We start from the raw sequence: 22,561 nt of genomic DNA on the forward strand, positions 1-22,561 counted from the left end.
GGTTTTAGGATAGGGGTTGATTTAGGATACAATGGTTTGGGTAGATTTAGTGAATGTAGATTGGGTTAGGGTAGTGGGTTAAGTTAGAGTAGATTGGGTTAGGGTAGTGGGTTAAGTTAGGGTAGATTGAGTTTGGGTAGATTGGGTTAGGGTAGTGGGTTGGGTTAGGGGAGATTGGGTTAGGGTAGTGGGTTGGGTTAGGGGAGATTGGGTTAGGGTAGTGGGTTGGGTTAGGGGAGATTGGGTTAGGGGAGATTGAGTTAGGGTAGTGGGTTGGGTTATGGTAGATTGGGTTAGGGTAATGGGTTGGGTTGGGTAGATTGAGTTAGGGTAGTGGGTTGAGTTAGGGTAGTGGGTTGAGTTATGGTAGTGGGTTAGCTTGGGTTATGGTAGATTGTTTTAGGGTAGTGGGTTGTGTTAGGGTTGACTGTTTTGGGTATATTGAGTTGGGTTAGGGTAAAGTGGGATGGGTTGAATTTGGTGTCTTGGTTTGGTTAAGGTTTAGGTTGGGTTAGGGAGATTGGGTTAGGGTAGTGGGTTGGGTTAGGGAGATTGGGTTGGGGTAGTCGTTTGGGTTAGGGAGATTGGGTTAGGGTAGTGGTTTGGGTTAGGGAGATTGGGTTAGGGTAGTGGGTTGGGTTAGGGAGATTGGGTTAGGGTAGTGGTTTGGGTTAGGGAGACTGGGTTAGGCAGTGGTTTGGGTTAGGCAGTGGTTTGGGTTAGGGAGATTGGGTTGGGGTAGTGGTTTGGGTTAGGCAGTGGTTTGGGTTAGGGAGACTGGGTTAGGCAGTGGGTTAGGGAGACTGGGTTAGGCAGTGGGTTGGGTTAGGGAGACTGGGTTAGGCAGTGGGTCATTAGGGAGATTGGGTTAGGCAGTGGGTCATTAGGGAGACTGGGTTAGGCAGTGGTTTGGGTTAGGCAGTGGGTCATTAGGGAGATTGGGTTAGGCAGTGGGTTAGGGAGACTGGGTTAGGCAGTGGTTTGGGTTAGGAGATTGGGTTAGGCAGTGGTTTGGGTTAGGCAGTGGGTTAGGGAGACTGGGTTAGGCAGTGGGTCATTAGGGAGATTGGGTTAGGGAGATTGGGTTAGGGAGATTGAGTTAGGGTAGTGGGTCATTAGGGAGACTGGGTTAGGCAGTGGTTTGGGTTAGGCAGTGGGTCATTAGGGAGACTGGGTTAGGCAGTGGGTTGGGTTAGGGAGATTGTGTTAGGGTAGTGGGTTGGGTTAGGGAGATTGGGTTAGGGTAGTGGGTTGGGTTAGGGAAATTGGGTTAGGGTAGTGGGTTGGGTTAGGGAGACTGGGTTAGGGTAGTGGGTTGGGTTAGGGAAATTGGGTTGGGGTAGTGGTTTGGGTTAGGGTAGTGGGTTGGGTTAGGGGAGATTGTCTTTTTCCTTTTTCATCTTTCTCCTCATTTCTCATCTTATTCTCGTTTTAATTTTTATTTTGTTCTTTCCTTTTGTTTGTCTTCATATTTGTGTCACCCATTATCTCTAATCTCTAACTCTCTGTCATCTCTCTCTCTCTTGAGATAAACAGACAGAGACATTATCACACATCATTAAACTCTTGATGATGTGATGATATCCGCGGACATAAAACTCATCACTCGGTATATACAGAACCGCGTGGTGCCGCTGGAGTCGCGCGCCGCCGCATTTCATCGCACCGTGCGCTCGAGCTGCTTAATTTTTTCCTCCCTCCTGTTCCACCTCCACGTGTTGCATTGTGGGTGTTCTGCAGTCCTCCTCCGCCTGGTTTGGGAAGTTTCTGTTTTGGGGCGGGGAGCAGGGCACCTGGACCGAACCGAACCGAATCCACAGGAAGCCAAAGCGCGAACATTGGGACGAGTATCAGGCAGATCCGGTGGAGAAGTGCAGAAGGTAAGAGATGTTCTCCCGGCTTCAGGAGCGCATTGATTCCATAGACATCTGCAAAGTGCAGGTTATTTACGGTGCACACACACGTGTCACCTGTCCGTCTGTCCATCTCGCGACATCAGATCCGATCCAGAAAACTTTCACCACTTTATTAATGTAATGCACGGAGAATTTTGCATGAAAAGTGAGAGCACGCGCAGATGCGTCACTGTGCACGGGGAGAGCAGGTGATCTGACTGATCTCTAACTGATCTCGTGCTCAGGGAAGATCCGGGATGAAGATTGGTGTAGAACTGCTTTCTGATCGCCCTCCATTTATTCTCCTCACATACTCCTTAGTTCTGGAACAGTTTCCTATGGCAGGCCAATGGTGTCATTAAAGCCTAGTGCCATTACTTGTGCTTTTTACACCTGAGGTTCAGGTAAATGATGCAGTAAACAGCGGGATGGAGCTTTAAATAGCAGCAATCAGGTGGAGTCTACATTAATATATAACCATGGCCATAAATAGACTTATAGATACAAACAGATGGATGGATGGTCAAATAGATAAGAATTGTAATCAGGATGCCAAGATGTTATAAATGGATAGATTGATAGATTGATAGATAGTAGATTTATTGATTGATGGATGGATGGATGGACGGATGGATGGATGGATGTATTTTTTAATCAGAAGAATGGCCAATTGTTACAAAAGGACTTAGACAGACGGATAGATAGATAGATAGATAGATAGATAGATAGATAGATAGATAGATGATAGATAGATTTGTATTCAACAGGATGGCCAGACATTATAAATGGGCTTATGGAGACAGAAAGACAGACAGACACATTGATTGATTGATTGATAACACTATGGCCAGCTGTTATAAATTTGGATAGATAGATAGATAGATAGATAGATAGATAGATAGATAGATAGATAGATAGGTGGATAGGTGGATAGGTGGATGGATGGATGGATGGATGGATGGGTGGATGTAAATAGGAGTGTGAACCGTGTGTTTGAAGTGGTAGCTCAGTGGTAAGTTCAAAGCCTGCCATTACCAAGATGCCACTGCTGGGCCCCTGAGCAAGGCCCTCAGCCCTCACCTGCTCAGTTGTGTGAATGAGATAATTGTAGGTCGCTCTGAAAGAGGGGGTGCACCAAATGCTGTAAACTTGCTAACACTTTATTTCAGACACATTGATGCTGGAAGGAGCTCTTAATACACCAGATTTGACTTTTTGACTTTTTTTTTTTTTTTTTTACATAATTAGTTAATGGTTATGCTACTTACACACACACACACACACACACACACACACACACACACACACGTGGCTGAAAGACTTTTTTTTTATACTTGTTCTTTTTTTTTTAACAGTTCCCAGACGCCTCTATTATCGAGTTAATTTTATCCCCTATTTTTAACATAATGAACCAATTGGCCTTCTATAGCCGATTCTTCAGCTTCAGTTCAATCCTCAGACATGTATATTTCTAGTGGAAGTGATTAGCCTGCATCAAAGCCTTATGGGTAATCGGGGGGGGGGTTTAACGCCATGCTGAGTGATATATTGGGTGCAGACCGGTCAGGAGGAATTTATCGCTCCCTCCTGAGCGTGATTTCGTATCGAATCTACGTATTAAGGTGGAGGCTTGGAACCTCCAACCAGAAGGATAAAGGACTAGGAGAAAAATAAAAACACCACCAAAGTGTTCCCTTGCGAATTTATTACATACGACTGTATGAGCGTGTTCGGTATATGCGGTATATTTCTCAGAAGTTTTGTGTACGCAGAAGACGTGGAAGATCCTCAGAAGTCATGGAGGAGCTCGTGGTGAAATAGCAGCGTCATCACAGAGAACAGAAACGAAGAAGTCTCAGATTATTATTCCTTGTTAGATGAAAGCGTACGATTCTGCGGTTTCCAATGAAAGAAACAGTGCCAGGGGAGTATACGCTCTGGAGTTTTGGAACACCAGACTTTTCCAGGAACTCACACAATCGTATGAGACGTTCGTAGCATGATATTATTCTTTTGAACTAGGAGACCCAAACCTGGTCCAGCATGACGATGCTCTGGTGCACAAATCCAGCTCCATGTAGATCAGCTTTCCATGGTTTGAAGTGGAAGGTCTCCTGCTATAGAGCTCCAAACGCTTTGAACACTTTTGGGATGAATTGCACAAATTCACTCCTCACCACACCTTCATTATATCAGATTTTGCTGAAGAAGCAGAAAATCTAGTGGAACATCTTCCCAGAAGTGTGGAGTGAACCTGCACATGGGGATTCAATGTGGAATGGGATGTTCAAAGGGGTTAAAACAATACCTGGTCCTTCACACCAACTGGTCCACACAATTCACTTTGTCCAATCAGATTTGGACAGGATCAGTTATGAAGCGCACGACCTCATAGACCCTCAGCTCTGAGAGTGTGCAGAAGATAAAAAGGGGGAAACGATTTTCGGAAGCTGTGAGTGAAATCTCTTTATCTGTGAGAGTTGGACAGACGAACGAATGAATAAATACGCGGCCGAGTGACTCACGAAGTCGAGAGGGCACTCGCTCGAAATGTCTCAGTGACGCTATCGACGTTACACGTAGCGTGTTTATCGAGACAGATCTCCACCTACAAACGGCTCGGACTGTCTCCTGGCAGCGCAACAGCAATGACTAACGATTCAATCAGCTGTTATTATCGTCTACTTTCCTTTAACTTGGAGTAGTTTGTGTTTTGTCTGTCGAGGGTCCACCTGTTATACTAAACGCGAGAGTGATAACGTGTCGGTTTGCATCACACCCTCGCTGTCGCCGATTATTTTCCTGTAACAGTAAATCCGAAAAAAAAGTGTAAACGTGAAACGTGATCCAACGTGATTCAGTCGCTTCAAGTATCATATAAAAACATCTGCACTTTACATAGAGACAAACCACCTTGAAGTGTGTGTGAGGAGTGTGTGTGTAGAGTGTGAGGAGTGTGTGTGTGGAGTGTGAGTAGTGTGTGAGTAGTGTGTGTGTGTGTGGAGTGTGTGAGGAGTGTGTGAGGAGTGTGTGTGGGGTGTGTGTGAGTGTGTGTGTAGAGTGTGTGTGTGGAGTGTGTGTGTGTAGAGTGTGAGAAGTGTGTGTGAGAACTGTGTGGGGAGTGTGTGTGTGGGGTGTGTGTGGGGTGTGTGTGAGGAGTGTGTGTGAGGAGAGTGTGTGAGGTGTGTTGGTGAGGAGTGTGTATCAAATCTCAGAGCCATGAGGCTGAGGGAGCAGTTGTGCTTCCTCAGAGTCGGAGTTGCCTCGTTGCCATTTGGCTCGTTTTTCCTCCTCGGTGCTCGCTCGCTCCTCAGCAGGTTGCCAAGTGTAGGAAAACAGGACAGGACGAGCCGAGATGAATTTCAGTTCCAAAAAAAAATCAGGACTAATCCCACTTCCTCCTTTTCACTGTCGCTTTTACTGCCACTTCCATGTTCCTGGTTGTTATGTGGGCTCGTTAGGGAAGTGTTGTGTGGGAGTTGGGATGGATGATCTCCACCACCTCGGTCTTCATGCGCATCATCATCAGTCTTTCGTTTCGAGTCGGGATCATCGGTCTTAAGATGCAAGCCCAATTTCCTCTTCCTGTTAGCTTCAAAATCGTCTTTTTTTTTCTTTAGCAATAATCTCCTCTCCTCCTTCATCCTCCCCTGTCTCTTGTTCTCCATCATTACCCCTCCCTCTGCTGCCCCGGACACCCCCCCCACCCCAAACCAGTCCACCCTTCATCACCAGCTTGTGGATTAGTGCATTTCAACAGCCTCTCATTAGTGTGTTTCTCCTTAATACATCCCTTCCCATCAACTCGTCCACCAGCTCAGGGGACCGGACAATATATTTATCCTGTATATCACACACACACACACACACACACACACACACACACACACACACACACACTGTTACAGTTTTTCCCAGTTGCTTTGGAGTGTTTCTCGAATCATCCATAATTTTTGCAAACCATTAAGTGCATTTCTCTGAACAATTTCTACAAACTGCACAACACAATGGATTTCTTGCAAAAGGCTGCATTTTTCTCAAAATCCTCAGTTCATCTCTCAAAAGTACGTCAGTAACGTCTCGTTGCCGTCAGAAGTGCTTTTTTTCATCAAGATCTTCTACACATTCAGTCGTGTTGTCAGTATGACGGCGCAGTATGAAAATACTCGAGGATGAATTTCGATGAATTTCAGCAGCACAAATGTTCGTTCGTTTTCTGGATTGTAGAAATTGGAATTCTGTAATGGTGTTTTGTCGCCAGTCGAAGGTTCACGGGATTCACCTTTGACCTGTTTTAGGGGACGAGTTGACGATCGGTCGATCTGATTCCGTTCGCTCGCCTTCATTAGTGACTGAAGATTCGTCTGCACAATTCATCAATTCACCAAAAAAAAACAAGTTGAATAGAAATTTGACAGATTATGACGACGCATTCAATCGAGGGATGCAGAGATGTTTTGGGGGGTCGAGACTGTTCAGGTGAGAACCAGTAAAATATATTTCGATCAACACGTCATAAACAATCGATAATGTAGGAAGCAGCAGCAATTTTACACGTTCGATTAAACGAATGTAGCGAAGCGTTCGCGATCGTTTTGAGAATTTCATTTCTGATACGAGAAACGCTCCAAAGCAATGTTGCTAATTCCTCGGAAGACCAGCAGCGAGATTTTTTCTTTCGAAGATGTTTAAAATTTTCCGAACGAATTTGTCTCGAGCACACAAATAAGTGAAAAATGGCCAAAACCGCCATTTTCTTTAACAACAGACGGTTGAATGTGTATAAATAGTAACACGATTGCGCATTATTAACGGTAACGAGTTGCGCTGAGTAATTTTATTTTCAAACAGAGAGTACAAGTAACACACCCTTTTAACCGGGAGACAAGGCTCGGCTGCAGGGCGTGGCCTCAGCGGTCAAACAGTCATAAATAAAGGCATGTTTCTGCAAAGACTTCAGAATGAGCCTCAATTGTTTAGACAAGGAAAGAAAATTCCAGAAGTTGACCCTCCTGAGCGATCGCACCATGGAAAAAAGGGTTTGTGACCATAAGACCATAAGATTGCTATGTGCTTCTTTTTGACCATCTCGTTCCTCTTATGGTCTCCATCTGCTGTTATAATGAGCTCCACTCTTCTGGGAAGATGTTCCACTCGATTTCGTGGAGGTTTTTTAGCTGTAAAGGGTTGAGGTCAAAGCTCATCAGCAAGAGATCTCCCACTCCAAACCGTGTAAAGCAGATGTTCATGGAGCTGGCTTTGTGCACACGGGCATCATCATGCTGGAACAGGTTTTCGGGTTTCCTCAAAGTTCGAGTGAAGGGAGATTGTGTGGTAAAAGTTTGAGAAAGAACTATGGAACAAAAAACAAAACAACAACAACAAAAACCCCTGCTGTCCCAATACTTTTGCTCATTACATTATTTTTTTTGGTTTTTTTTGTTTTGTTTTTATTCCTGACTGTTTTCCAGAATTCAGTCAGGGTTTCACTGAGCCACACATATTCTTCTCCTGATTTTTGTTCATCTGCCAATTCACACCCACACACACACACACACACACACACACACACACACACACACATACTGTACACACACGCATCCAAACAGGTACTTGTCTAACCGGGAATAAAGACGTACCGCATCGCTCTGGAACTACCCGCTATTCCAGAGTTAAGTGTATTATTAAGCGTATTATGATCACCGCTAATGAGCCGTCTCTAATTCAGGACTGGCGCTAGTGCTGGAATCTCCCTCGTGCTACGCGCTACTGTTAATTTACGCCGCAGACAGACAGACAGACAGCCACCGTCTCCCCCCTCTGTACAGCCCACACAGGGGGCCGGAGGAAGGTGTGAAATCCTTTTGTTTGCACCATATTACCCCAAGACCTCGCCCCTCCAACCCCCCCTCCCCCCTCGTTCGTCTGCAGTGATGGCCGAGGCTCCCTGCCACGCTATTGTTCACTCTAATCAATATCGTACAAGGCTGTGAAAGTGTAAAGGTTTTCTTTTTTCTCTTTCGTCCCCCTTGTCGGTAACGCATCATTAGCTTATAATGCATGCTGATTGTGACCAATTACCTGTTATTACCAGTCGCACACGGTGGTGTAATTGCGCTAACATGCGCATGGCCGGTTAGCGCGTGGTAGGTATTAGCAGAGATTTCAAACAACGCTATAATATCATGAAAGCATCGTTTCAGTTTTAGTCTTTTATGCCGGTAATGACGATCGTGTTCGACTGACACGAGTGTTAATTTAATGAAATAAATACGAATAATAAACTTTATAGACATTTTAGAGGTTCGGGATGTCAGTAAGCGTGCACTGCGTTTCGTTAATCTGATGCTATACGCAAGATGTTTGCAGATGAAATAATTCTCATATGTTAAGAAATCAAAATACACTACAGGGACAAAAGTATTAGGGCACCTGAATGTTGCCAAGAATTTGGAGGCACGCAATTATAGGATCAGATGTGCGAGCATGAACTTGTGCCTCCGCTTGAACTAGGAGACCCAAACCTGCTCCACAATGATCATGGTCCTGTGCACAAAACCAACTCCTTGAAGATCTGCTTTTCGTTGTTTGGAATGGAAGATCTCCTGCTATAGAGCTCTTGAAGACCTTTGGGATGATTTTTTCACGCCTGACCAATAATGACTAACGTGTCCTTGATGGTTAAATTAAACTCTTTCTTATGATTAAAAGCAATAATTATAGGAATAATAATGAACCGTGAACGAACTGCGAGTCTGAAACGGCAGAATAATTAACACTTGCATGAACCGACGCTTTATGGAAAGTCCATGCTGCGTAGTGTGTGGAGCTGAGGATGGTTCCACATGCACAGTCTAAAGATCTATGAGGTCACTATGGAGGGTTAAAGAACCCTGATAATGGATTTGGACTGTAATTAATATAAATAGGACTTCAGTTGTGATGAAGAGTGAAGACTTGATGACCTCAACAATAATGGAGCTGTAATGAATGGATATTCGGTGATGAGGATGAGGTCGGGTTCTCTTTGAGTCTGGTTCCTCTCCAGGTTTTTTTCTCTCAAGGAGTTTTTCTTTGGCATTGTCGCCACTGACTCGCTCATTAAGCAATGATTTCTTTTTTTTTATTTAAACAAACCAAAAAATTATTTAAAAAATGGCTCGTATCAGTTGACAAAAACACAAGTTTTACAGCAAAAAAAAAAAGAAAGAAAAGAAACACCAAAGGACTAACTTCTAATGTAAAAATGTATATTCATAATTTATTTGCAATTTATTTGTTGTAACTCGACGGTTCGACCCACAATTTTTTTAAACTTAAGATTCCAAAATTGTACAAATATCAACATTTCCATGCGGCGTTTCATTTTCCGTATGAAACATTGGGACGCTGCCGGGATGTTCGTATCTCCCCCTTGTGAGATGCCTTACTCCAGCTAGTGGTCGACTTATTTCAGTTGTTTCTGTGTTAAAGCATCCATTTTTTTCTGTGTTTTTGGTGTTTCAAAGCCCAATTTTAACTTGTCTTTCTCCCTTTTATTGGCACTGAAACGAATCGCGTCTGGTATACTGTTTATACATTCCGTTAAGTCAAATCAAGTTTATTTCTATTGCGCTTTTCACAACAGACATTGTCTCAAAGCAGCTTTACAGAAATCAACAGTCAAGGTGAACAGTATTTATTTATCCCTGATGAGCAGCCGTGGCGACTGTGGCCAGGAAAAACTCCCTTAGATGTCATGAGGAAGAAACCTTGAGAGGAACCAGACTCAAAAAGGGGAACCTCATCCATATTTGGGTGACACCAAGAGTGTACTGTTAGTGTAGTTTGCACTGTTTCGCGAAATAATGGACTGTAATTTGATACGTTATTTACAGTATTCTACCCAATACTGATCACCGTTCTTTAAGGCTCCTGGGTAGGCTAAGCTATTTCTCGACTTGATTTTTAACTTAAAACGAAGTCATCAGAACGCTGTATTTCTGTAATGCTGCTTTGGGACAATCTTCACTTATAAACGTTCTTTCCGAGTCAAATTGAATTGGATTGAAATCTTTCTAAATGAGCCTAAAGTGTGAACATTGTAGCGATCTCATTTTTTTTTCTCGGATGAAATGCTGCAACTGACAATCCACTCCCAGCAAATATTTAAATTCACGGACAGAATAAGTATTAATTAGATGCAGATGTTCACGGATTCATTTAATGAACCTTCCAAAACCTGTCAAATGTCAAAGAATGAAATAAAAATAACAAGCAGGAATGTGATCAAACTCTCTCTGCTCGAGCGCAAGCTCTTCTTGCTGATCTGGCTGAACTCCGTAGGTGGGCGTTTCTCATTAAAGAATCCTCTAATGAGTTCTTTTTGATTGACATTTCAACGTCCGAGACTTTAAACCCACTACGCCACTCAGGCAGAAATAAACACGACGTCAAATCGGGATCGACTGCCAACCTACTGATGCTGGATTAAAAAAAAATAAAAAAAAACCTTGTGTTTACTCGATCATGGTGGTGATAAAAAAAATAAGTCGTTTTGTTATGACCTCATGCTTGTACTCGCGTCTGAAGAAATCGCGTTAATGAGGAAAGGATAAGAGCGGTGTGCGAGGAAAAACGTCTGACCTGCGATTACCGAGACGAGCTTAAGTTCACGTGAGGTCACGATTAAGCACTTTACATAGAAAGCGGAGACGTGCTTGTGAAAGGACTGTGAATACAGACTCTGCAAATCAACAATGATTCAATTACCTCTTACGTAACCGACTGTAGATCTTCACAAGATTGGATTGTACTTTTGAACATCCCTTACTTCATTTAGTTTCCTCTGTTCGTTTCTCTGATGATGTCCCACTAGATTTACAGCTCATTTAGTAAAGTCAGGTACTGATGTAGGTGAGGTGAGGAGACCTGTGGTGCCGTCAGTGTTCACATTTGATTCATTCATGTTCAAGAGGGTTGAGGGTCAGACCTCAATAGCAGGAGATCTTCCACTCTGTCATTCTGGAACAGGGTTTGGGTCTCCTAGTTCAAGTTTAGGCTCGTTTAATACAATTGTTTGTCGCATACGGCTGGAAAAATCAAGTGTTCCAATACATTTGTCCATAAAGTGTATTAACTGCAGTGAAATTACTGATATACAGCTTTACTGGCAATGAAAAACGATATCACGACTATCAATTATTTATATCTCGAGTTTATTTTACCCGGAAATCTCACTGAGATCAATGATCCCTTTCACAAGAGAGACCTGACCAAGGCAGCAGCCAAGCAAAACTCAACGCTAAAAAGTACACGCATCAATTATACAAATATGTTATAAATATTTCAATCGGAAAGAGACGAGATTTTGATAGAAATAGGTGTTTTTCCGAGCTGCATTTTGTTTTTATTTTAATTCTGTGCAAATTCAAACCTCTGCTCCAAACCACGTGAGTTTCAAGTTTTATTTGACAGACGTCAGTGACAGTTTGTACAAAGAAAAGTGAGGCTACAGGTAAATATTAGCATGAGGTTCTTTTTATAGAAATATGGATGATAGAGGTGTACAAGAAAAACATATATCTTACAGTAGGTGTGCAAAAATGCGTAATCATACACTTCCCATAATTCAGTGCAGCCTACAAACATGGACACCGACCTCCCCAGAGTGCTGACACACCTGGACTGCACCATACTGACGTTATTAAGTTTATACTCTGTGCCATTTTGTACACCGTTTGTGCCAGTTCTGGGTTTAAACATCATTTTTGGTTTTCTGATTGGCTTTTTTGCCTGCCCCAAGTTCACGTTGTTTGCTCATCATCTTTTTTTGACATTGCTTTTGGATCGCCTTTTCCGCCAGATTAAACAAACCCATTGAGCACCTGCGCTTGTGTCCGTACCTGATCCTGACAAAGCTAAGTATGACAGACGTTGTAGAGAATAAAAACGCATTAACGCACATTAACACGATTTTGTCATTGTTACCGACTCAATGAAAAGGAAGACCTGCGAACTGCCATTCACTCGCTTCTCGCTGTGCTCAAAACAAATCGGATCGTATTCAATAAATCCAAATTACACCTTTTTTTTCTTTTACAGTATAATAATATTTCAGCCGTCTCTCACTCCTGTTTGGTTAGCAGATTTACTAAATGAGGAATTAACATCATAGAAAAGTAAATTCGAATTTTTCATTCCAAGAAAAAAAGGTGAGCGGTGCTTGATGGTGCGAAATTTTACTAAAAAATAAATATTTAATACGAAATATTACTATTTTTGTGGGGGGTCAATGACATCATGTGATGTCACTCTATTAAACAGTAATCAACTTTCCCCATCATTCTGAGCATTTCAATTTGTCACAGGTCTGTGTTACAGATTATTTTTGGTAGGTGAGGGTTAATGGTGTCATGTGATGTTACTCTAATACTCAGTGATCAACTCTTTTTACCGTGATGAGCGTTTTGATATGTCACATGCCTGTGTTACCGAATACTATTTTTGTGGGGGCGGGGTCAATGACATCACATGATGTCACTTTAATACTCAATAATCCACTTTCTCTAATATGCTAAACGTTTTGATATGCTACACGTCTATGTTACTGTTTTTTTTATGGGGCCCTTAAGCAAGGCCCTTAACCTTGAATTAGATAAGTAATGTAAATCACTCTGCAAACATCACACAGCACCAATATGGTACCCACAATGCACCTCTTCCCACTGTGTGTCGAATCGCATAATGACCAGAAATGTAGCATTTCAAGTGTCGCCTCTTGTGTAAATACCTGTTGTAGGGAAGGTTGTAGTTTGGTGGTTAAGGCATCGAACTGTGGCTCAGAAGGTCGAAGAATCCCATCCACACCAAGATGCCACTCCTGGGCCCTTGAGTAAGGCCCTTATTAATAAGATGATAATCTTTAATGTATATAGCACCTTTAAAGTTACACCTTAAAGCACTTTTCAAGCATAGAAAAAAAATAAATTATACTATTACTACCAATAATAAATAAAATAATTATTTAATTTATAAATAAGTAATTATTCTCGTAATTTTTAGTTTTAGTTATACTTATTTTATTTATTTACTTTATTTTTATCCTTATATTTTATTTCTATTTTTCATGTTTACAGGTTTGACAGCATTTCACTGCATGTCGTACTATATATGAACATTTTAATTTGATTTGATTCAGTAAATAAGCATCATAAAAATTCAAAGATCACAAAAAAGCTATCCTAAAAAGTAAGAATTAAGAACAGATTTAAAAACACTAAAAGATTCAGCCTGTCTGATCTCAACGGGAAGAGAAGTAACTGGTGAACGGGTCTGAGAAACAACGAAAAGTCTAGTCAAGTTTATTTCTATTGCGCTTTTCACAAAGGACATTGTCTCAAAGCAGCTTTACAAAATGTAAGAATTAAGGTGAACGATGTGTATTTATCCCTGATGTGCAGCCTGGAGCGATTGTGGCAGGAAAAAACTCCCCTAGATGACATGAGGAAGAAACCTCGAGAGGAACCAGACTCAAAAGTGTGATTATGAATCTTAAAAACAATACAAAAACACCGGAGAGTGAGAACTAACATAGTTTAAAAAACGGAAAGCTAGAGGTACGCTTCAGGACTGAACTGGAACCGGATAAAAACAATAGCAGCTGCTGCAAAAAACTTGCGAAGAACCTCTACTCTTCTGGGAAGATGTTCCAGTGATGTGAGGCAGAGGCGATTCTAGGATCACTGAAACATCTCTCTTTTTATAAATAAAAACCATTGAACAGACAATAATGTTCTCAACTGCAATGTACCGCATCTACCCACCTCTGACATGGTTTCTTCTCGAAGATGTATTGCTGCTGTTCCTGACTTGGTCCCCTTTCCATTTTGTTTTTCCACAAAATTCTGTCTAAAATTAAACAAACCTCTAACTTAATCATCAATATCAAATAAATAGTATATTTAAATGCCATATTTTTATCTGATTAAAGACAAAAGCATTTAAATGTAAAGCTGTTCGTGGACATTGCAAACGAAAATGAAAAATATAAGACTACCAGGCAAAAACGTTCGTTCGTTTAATAAAAACAGATATTTACTATTCTACATTGTAAAATTGTCAGAATGATAACATGATTAAAACCCCACATTAAAGTGTTTACCATGATTTCTATATTAAGCGGTGCATCGCGGCTGAATAACACTAAACACTTAAAGGAAGGTCGGGTGCCAGCGGCTGACACAGCGGGACTTGAGGCACATTCCCCGAGGTGGAGGTTTGGGAAACTCCAGATGAAGCGTGGAGCGGGCCTCCTGGTGGCTGCCCCTAGCACTGAGGCTTTCTGGCCAACGTGATGAGGCGGAGCGATGCCCTCTGCAGAGGTCTGAGTTGGAGCGACGTCCTCAGCGGGGCTGACAGATTATGGAACGAGCTTGACAGAGCAGAAATACAGAGCGGTGATATCGGTAGGTTGAGAGAGGTGGGTGACACCCCCAGTCAAGCAGGAAGGCTGAGGTTGGGCAGTCACCCCAGCAGGGCACAGGGGCCGGAGGGACAGCTGTCTTAAGATGTCTTCAATGACCGGTTGACGTGCCAAAGCTTGTGCATGAAGTGCTCTAAGATACTCTGTTGTCTCCTGGGGGCTGAGCTTTAAAATATTGCTCGTCTTGGGTGCGTCTTTAACTTGCCAGTTTACGGCGGGGCGAGCCCAACGTTTTGGTGCACCTGCTGGGTCCATTCTTTCGGCCAGATTTTTCTTTCAGAGATCACAGTGCAGGGACAGGGGACAGATTATTCCGTCAGTGAGGGTGACTGAAAGGACCCAAAGGCAGGACGCATTTACAGGTGAAGTACAAAACACATTAACAAATCCGAAAACACAACGACAATTCAGACAAAGCGGAAAAGGTAGGTATAGTTTGTGAATGGAAAACTTACCGATCATTGGACGAGACGCCTGTCATTCAAGATATACAGAAAGTATAAAATCTTATAACTTTGTTTCTTGTATATGTGTACGTACTCTGTTTACTTTAAACCATTTTTTATTTGGATTAGTGCACCTTTAAATATAAAAAAATATCAGAAGTAAACAGAAGCAAGGAGAAAATGGAATTAATTCAACGCTACTTTGAGGAAGGACATTCATATGCAGTGATGTTGGAGATACTGCAGTATATCATCACATAAATATTAGTTTGTACACTTTTACACATACATTCCAAATTTCTCCTGTTGCACTTTCTGTATATCTTGAATGACAGGTGTCTCGTCCAATGATCGGTAAGTGTTCCATTTGCAAACTATACCCACCTTTTCCGATTTGTCTGAATTGTCGTTGTGTTTTCGGATTTGTTAACGTGCTTCTGTATTTGTTGTTTTGTTTTTGCATTTGTTTTTTTGTTTTCTGATTTGTTCATGTGTTTTGCACTTCTCGGTCATCGTAGTATAGGTATAACGGTGCAGCAAGCAAGGAAAACAGTAAAAAAATAGCTGGAAGGCAGAGCAATGAGGGCACGGCAAAAACAGACTATAACAAGTCCAAAATCCAAAGGCACAACAAAGTCAAAAAATCAGTCCTTTAAAAAAAAAAAAAAAGCAGGCAAAAAACATAAAAAACAAAAACGGTCCCAAGGCCAAAACCGGTAAACAGGCAGGCAGAACGGGGCTCAGGAACAGGATCAGGAGCAGGGACCAGAAACCAAAACAGGGAGGGTGGCGAGAATAATCCCAGGGAAAGCCGGTGAGAGAATCTGGCAGGGAGTAACTGCCTTAGGCGTGCTTAAATACTGAGTGGTGCGGGAAAAACGGATGGCTGCCGACCCGGACAGTAGATGCGGAACAATGCGGTTGAGAACAATTATTGTCTGCTTAATGGTTTTTGTTTATAAAAAAGAGAAGTGTTGTCCAGGCACTGCCATTTTTTGTGCAGTGCCATTTTTATGTGGTCCCACTTGTATTGGGGCACATTACTTTTTTCCATGGGCCCCCCCTGGCGGGTTCTTGGTCCCCCCTGTGCCACCCCATTAAAATAAACCCTAGAATTGCCCCTAATAACTATGGGACGAGCAAAATTAATCTGAGAGTCTGTAGGAGATCTGTCAGAAATTCTTCAGGAGCAGGTGCCAACAGGATTATAAAAAAACCTTCCCGTAACTTATGTGATGGAAAATGGTCCTTCGACTGATTAAGTCTCATGGTTCTACGTGAACAGTGTCACAGTCATCACCCAGTACACTAAAACCTTTAAGTGGTTGCCATTACCAGGGCTTGTTCCTCAATCTGGATTACCACAGGATTTCCCTTCAAAGAGTTGAGCCAAAACACTGGCTCATATGCTCACACACATACACACCGACCCACCTACCAACCCCCACTTTTAACACACACAAAGGAGACATCTGTCGGCACATGGTAGATCACTGGCATTTCATGTTGCAGGTTATCAGATGATCATCAGGAGCACAAGAAACAAAATTTTGTGGAATTTAATTCGGTGCACTCCCGTGCTCATGATCGCCCCTGGCCTTTAGATTTGCTAGCGGGGGCGACTTTCCTGCTTGGACTGTGAGCGTCTTATGTTTGTGCAACTGCTGGATCAGAACAAGCAAACTCATGGACGTGTTCCTGTTTACAGAGGCTTTAAAATGCTCAAACACACATACACACAAGGCATGTTTACAGAAACAGACAACTGGTCAGACCTGTACCTCCCCGTCCTCACTTCCTGCCCTTGTTTGCATGCTCTCGCATGGCTCAGTGTTTTGCATGTCTCTATGAAGTCATTATCCAACTCACGGAAGTGACAGATAGGAAATATGGCCCCGAGTGCACTTTTATGTTTATATGTAGACGCCTATGTGCATTGTATCTCTACCCATACGTATGTGTGTGTGTTCAGGGAACGATCGAAGGGGGGATGGTAGTTTGCGCCGAGAAAGCGCCGGGTCAAAAGGGTGAGGAGACGAAGGAGGGGTGGGGTAGGAGCTGGATTTGTAACACTCGTTTGCCTACACCTGCTCAAGGACAGGATTAGAACTAGGATAGAGAAGAAGAAAAATGCAAATGTCAGCACTTTCTTGCCTTGGTTTACTGTCAACTTGAAGATCTGTAGGGCTCGAACTGGCGCTCGGTGTTAAAACGTGAAGACGAATTTTGAAAAAGGAAGAAAAAAAAACCCACGGGAAGACAGAGAAAGGAAGAGAGAGGCAGACACCGATCTCCTCCCACCCCTGAGGAACACGTAGTGCACCGTCAGCTGTTTATGGTTAATGAGTTCCTGGCGATTACAGTACCTCTGAATCACACACACACCTCATAAACACCATTTCTGCCTCGTTTATTGTTCCCAACTCTAGTGGTGAAAGAACTACCAAACTCCAGAACATGTCCAATTCTGATCCTGATTTCTTACCAGAGACTTGGTACTTTAAAAAAAAACAATTTGGCCATGTTTTTAAAAACAAATTTGAGATTTCTGATTTTGTAACTATTTAAAGACATCACTGTGGCAGCTGGAAGAGTGATAGCAGGAGTGATTTGTGATAGAAGAGTATCTGTGAGAGTGAAAGGGAAAGTTTATAGGACTGTGGTGAGACCTGAGATGTTGTATGGATTAGAGACAGTGGCATTGAGTAAAAGACAGGAGGTGGAGCTGGAGGTAGCAGAGCTGAAGATGATGTTTTCGTTGGGAGTGACGACGATGGACAGGATTAGAAATGAGTTTATTAGAGGGACAGTGTATGTAGGACGTTTTGGAGACAAGGTGAGGGAGGCGAGATTGAGATGGTTTGGACATGTGCAGAGGAGGGACATGGATTATATCAGTAGGAGAATGCTGAGGATGGAGGAAAAGAGGAAGACCAAGGAGGAGGTTTATGGATGTGGTGAGAGAAGACATGCAGGTAGTTGGTTTGAAAGAGGCAGATGTAGAGGACAGGGGGGTATGGAGATGGATGATCTGCTGTGGAGACCCCTGATGGGAGAAGCTGAAAAAAGAAGACGACTGTGGCAGCTGGATGCTTTTAGTCCTAATTGATTCTTATTATAATTTTTTACAGTTATTACAGGCTGCTTGTCTGGTGATTAGATATCCAATCACACACTTTATCTGACTCCATGGATGCAAATTCTGCAAAATATTTGTTTATACTCATTCATTTTTTCATACTCGTAACCACCTAGGGCTGTCTACATTACGTCCCATTATGTTTTTTTGTTTGGAAAATAAAAAAAATAAATCATGAGATATTATTAATAAAAACATTCGTTTTTGCTCAAAATGAGAAATATTTCAAATACACCCCATTTCTTGATTCTTGACAGCTTCTGTTTTGACTTTTTTTTTGGGGGGGTTCTTTTGATCAATCCGGATGTAAAATATCCAGAAAATAACTCCAGAATGGACATTACTTCTTCAGAAAAGAGCAATGTCCATTTTACTACCAGGTTGGGATTGGATGTTAGATTGCATGTTAGATTGGATGTTGGATTGGATGTTGGATTGGATGTTGGATTGGGTGGTAGATTGGATGTTAGATTGAATGTTGGAATAGATGCTGGATTGGATGTTAGATTAAATGTTGAATTGGATTTTGGAGTGAATGTTAAATTGGATGTTGGATTGAATGTTAGATTGGATGTTGAATGGATGTTAGATCGGATGTTGAATTGGATTTTAGATTGGGTGTTAGATTAGGTGTTAGATTTGATGTTGGATTTGATGTTGTATTGGGTGTTAGATTGGATGTTGGATTCGATGTTGGATTGGATGTTAGATTTGATGTTGGATTAGATGTTAGATTTGATGTTGGATTAGATGTTTGATTGGATGTTAGATTGGATGTTGGATTTGATGTTGGATTGGATGTTGAATTGGATGTTAGATTGGATGTTGGATTGGATGTTGGATTGGATGTTAGACTGGAAATATTGTGCACTTTAAAGCATTGATCACATTTGGTATTGTGAGATTTGAACTGTTACTACACTCAGTGTGATTAAACAAATAGAGAAAACTTTTCTGTTTTATTTTCAAACTTTAATTTTCTCTTTTTTTTGTGGCTCAGACTCAAAAAAATTCCTTTTTCTGCTTTCAATGCTAAACCAAAAAGAGGAACAAAGGCGTCATCAGTCACATCTTGTTTTTCAACTGCGAAGCAAAAACGACTGACCACCAAATAATGTCCACTGTCCACTAAATGGGATCAATGGGAATCTCATGGAGGTCTTCAGGAGGAAATGTCCACTCTGGAGCCGTTTGCACAAATGATATATAATATGATCAAAACTTGAGCAACATGTTTAGAAATCACAGACAATCTAGAAGAACATGGCGTAGGGTGTGGCTGTGGCGTGACCGGGGAGGGGGGTGGGGGGGGGGGATGATGTGTTTGTTAGTAGCATAACATTGTAAAAAGCGGACATGTGTAAGGTTCCCATTTTCTGTCAGTCTCTGGTTGCTTTATGAACTGTTCCAAGCAAAGCTGGAATGTTGGATGAAGCCACTGATAATTGAGCTGTTATTTTACGTCAGAGTTGTTCAAGAGAACCAGAAACACAAATAAATCAGGAAATAAAACATTATCACATCATTAGATTTTTACTTTCGAAACAAAATCAATCAACACGGCATACACAAAACAAACAGCTTTTTAATTTGATTTGTTTCTACTCTATTTTTTATATAATAAATTCTGCTTTATTACGTTATTATATTGTAAATTCTTCTATTTGGAAATTAGAATTTTATTTTGACACTTTTATTATTTATTACATATTAGGAAAAAGCATTTCACCGTGTGTCAAATTTTACAATTTTGATGTTAATTTGGTTTTAAATGCTTCACTCCAGACCTCAATAAACCCAAAGACCTGTAGCCTGAAGAAAAATTACCTTTTGATCTAAAGACTGTGAAGAGAATGTTCAGGAATAAAATATTTATGCCTCCAATACATAAAATATTCGAATGACACCTTTAATATACCTTCATTAATCTCGCTGACGTTCCAATTATCGATTATGTTCTTCGTGATCGGTAGAAATCTGTCTGAATGAAGTTCTGGTTTGTAAATTGGAAAAGTGAACGTGAAGTGGTTCACCTGAGAAGAACGCAGTTGCTAGTTTACTAAAAGCCCAGGACTATGTGAAAGTCTATAATATGTGTACAGGAACAGCAGGAATGAGACTGAACTGTTAAAAGTGTCAACATTTACCTCAGAAATGCGAACATATTTTTGTGAAAAGCGTCTGAACTGTTAAAATCGTACCCTTGTTGCGGTTAGCAGTGATCACCGGCCTGCATTGGGTTCAAACGCCTGCAGCCATGTTGTTACTTTCCTGAAGCGTGTATGTAGCCTATAAATAAAATCTGTAGCTTTTAGCATATGAACTTGTAGCCTATAAATAAAATCACCTGAAGACTGTGGGCAGAATGTTCAGGAATTAAATCTCTCTGGCTTCAATAGATAACATATTGGAATGACACGTTTAATACATCTTTAATAACCGCTCCAGCACCAGATTACGTTCTTGATGATCGTTAGGAAGTCGATCGCTGGTCGTTTAGTTTGTTTGAGAACATAGTTGTAGAACTCTGAGATAGTTTGGAGGTTCAAAAGAAATATTGTGCACTTGAACGCAATTCCAAATTCAATTCGCTGGTTTTAACGCCTGTATCCATATATGGAATAGGGTCTAGTGTGCCATTTGATCCTAGACAGGGATTACACCCTTCTGTTATTTATAATGGGAATATTGGGAATAATGGGGATAATGGGATAATTGTTGAGACAGACATTTTAGAGCTTTCTTGCTCAACAGTTAAGTGTAATGTTTAAAATAGATTATGCTAATGGTCTCAAATGGTGCGTGTGTGTGTGTGTGTGTGTGTGTGTGTGTGTGTGTGTGTGTGTGTGTGTGTGAGAAGGTCAGAGTAAGAAAGACCCTCCAGCCCCCCTGTTGACGTGTCCCCAGAGATTTTGTGTGGCTTCCCCCCCTTCCACACTAAACACACACACACACACACACACACACACACACACACACACACACACAGATTAGGAACCTCTTGGTTTAGACATGGATCCTGACAAGCACCTTGACAAGTGTGTGTGTGTGTGTGTGTGTGTGTGTGTGTGTGTGTGTATGTGTGTGCGTTTTGATGAAGTGTCCTTGATCACACGAGCTGCTACTCTGCCCTCCCTTTCACTTGTCAAATTGGGCTCCAGACGAAAAGAAGATTTTTTTTTTACCCCCTCAATGTGCTTGAATGCACACAAGCGCTGACTTTACCCACCATGCCTTTTTACCCACCATCCCTTTTTACCCATCATGCCTTTTTACCCATCATGCCTTTTTACCCATCATGCCTTTTTACCCATCATGCCTTTCCAGGGTGTTCCTGAACAATAGCTTGTTCACTGCACAGACTTCGGCTCACGTGCTCGTCCGTATAAACCCATCGTGCCTCTTTGTCTGAGCGACGTGTCGTCCTCGTGAGCTGTAGTGCGCACTCCAGACGAGGGCCCTTGTTTTCCCACCTAACCGGTTGTGACCTCTGCAGTGGTAACAGTCGCTCAAATCCCTCCATCATCTGTGGATGAGAGAAAGAGAAGATCCGCCGCAGGATTTACCCACAAATCATCTCAGGGGCCATTTAGATGTGAAACGTGTTTAACCCTGTTTTTATTTCCTATAAATCCCTGTGTTCATCTCTCTCTCTCTCTCTCTCTCTCTAACACACTTCCTCTATCTATCTTCCTCTCTGTTGCTCTCTCTCTCTCTCTCTCTCTCTGTCTCTCCATCTGTCTCAGCCTGTGTTTCTGCCTGTATTCTTCTTTCTGTCTCTTACTATGTCTGTCTCTCTCTCAGTCTGTCACTTCCTGTACTCTTCTCTCTCCGTCTCTCTCTCAGTATCTTTTTCTGCCTGTATTCTTCTCTCTGTCTCTGTCTGTTTCTTTCCTGTATTCACCCCTCTCTCTCTCCATCTTTTATCTGTCTTTCTACTTATCTTTCGTCTCTCTGTTGCTCTCTCTCCTTTCCATCTCTCTCTCTCTCTTCTGTCTGCCTCTCTCCTCTATTCTTCTCTCTCTCTCTCTCTCTCTCTCTCTCTCTCTCTCTCTCTCCATCTCTCTTCTTAGTCTGTCTCTTTCCCCTATTCTTCTTGCTCTCTTCCTCTTCCCTTCTCTTTTCTCTCAGTCTGTTACTTCTTGTTCTCTTCATCTCTCTCCATCTGTCTGTCCCTCTCTCTCTCTCTGCCTCTTTCCATCTCTCTCTCATTCTGTCTTTTCTCCAGTTCTTCTCTCTGTCATTTCTCTTTTCTCTCTCTCTGGGACTTTCTCTTTCTTTCTCTCAGATTGTCTTTCCCTGTATTCTTTTCTCTCTATTTCTCTTTGTCTGTCTCTCTATCTGTCTATCTTTTGCTCTGTTTCTCTCCATCTCTCTATCAGTCTATCTTTCTCTCTATATTTTCTTTTTCCAGTCTGTCATTCTTCCTTTTTTTTTTTATCTATTGCTCTCTCTCTCTCTCTCTCTCTCTCTCTCTCTCTCTCTCTCTCTCTCTCTCTCCCTTTTTGTTTTTTTCCCTCAGTCTCCATCTCTCGGACTCTCACACTATTATTTCCCTTTGACCCCCCAGTGACAGCGTTTCTCCCCCAAGGACAGACTGAGAGAGACGGATTAATAA

At 41.9% G+C, this 22,561-nt stretch overlaps 1 protein-coding gene across 1 annotated transcript in view; it reads left to right on the plus strand.

Moving 5' to 3' along the window:
• The first annotated feature begins 1,406 nt into the window (after nucleotides 1–1,406).
• Nucleotides 1,407–22,561, plus strand: part of plxnb3 (plexin B3) — a 106,713-nt gene continuing 85,558 nt past the window's right edge. The window contains exon 1 of the mRNA XM_046871173.1: nucleotides 1,407–1,880. The gene's annotated coding sequence lies outside the window, so the exon portion shown is untranslated. The remainder of the gene's footprint in view (nucleotides 1,881–22,561) is intronic.

Source organism: Silurus meridionalis, chromosome 17, assembly GCF_014805685.1.
Source record: "Silurus meridionalis isolate SWU-2019-XX chromosome 17, ASM1480568v1, whole genome shotgun sequence".
NCBI lineage: Eukaryota > Metazoa > Chordata > Actinopteri > Siluriformes > Siluridae > Silurus > Silurus meridionalis.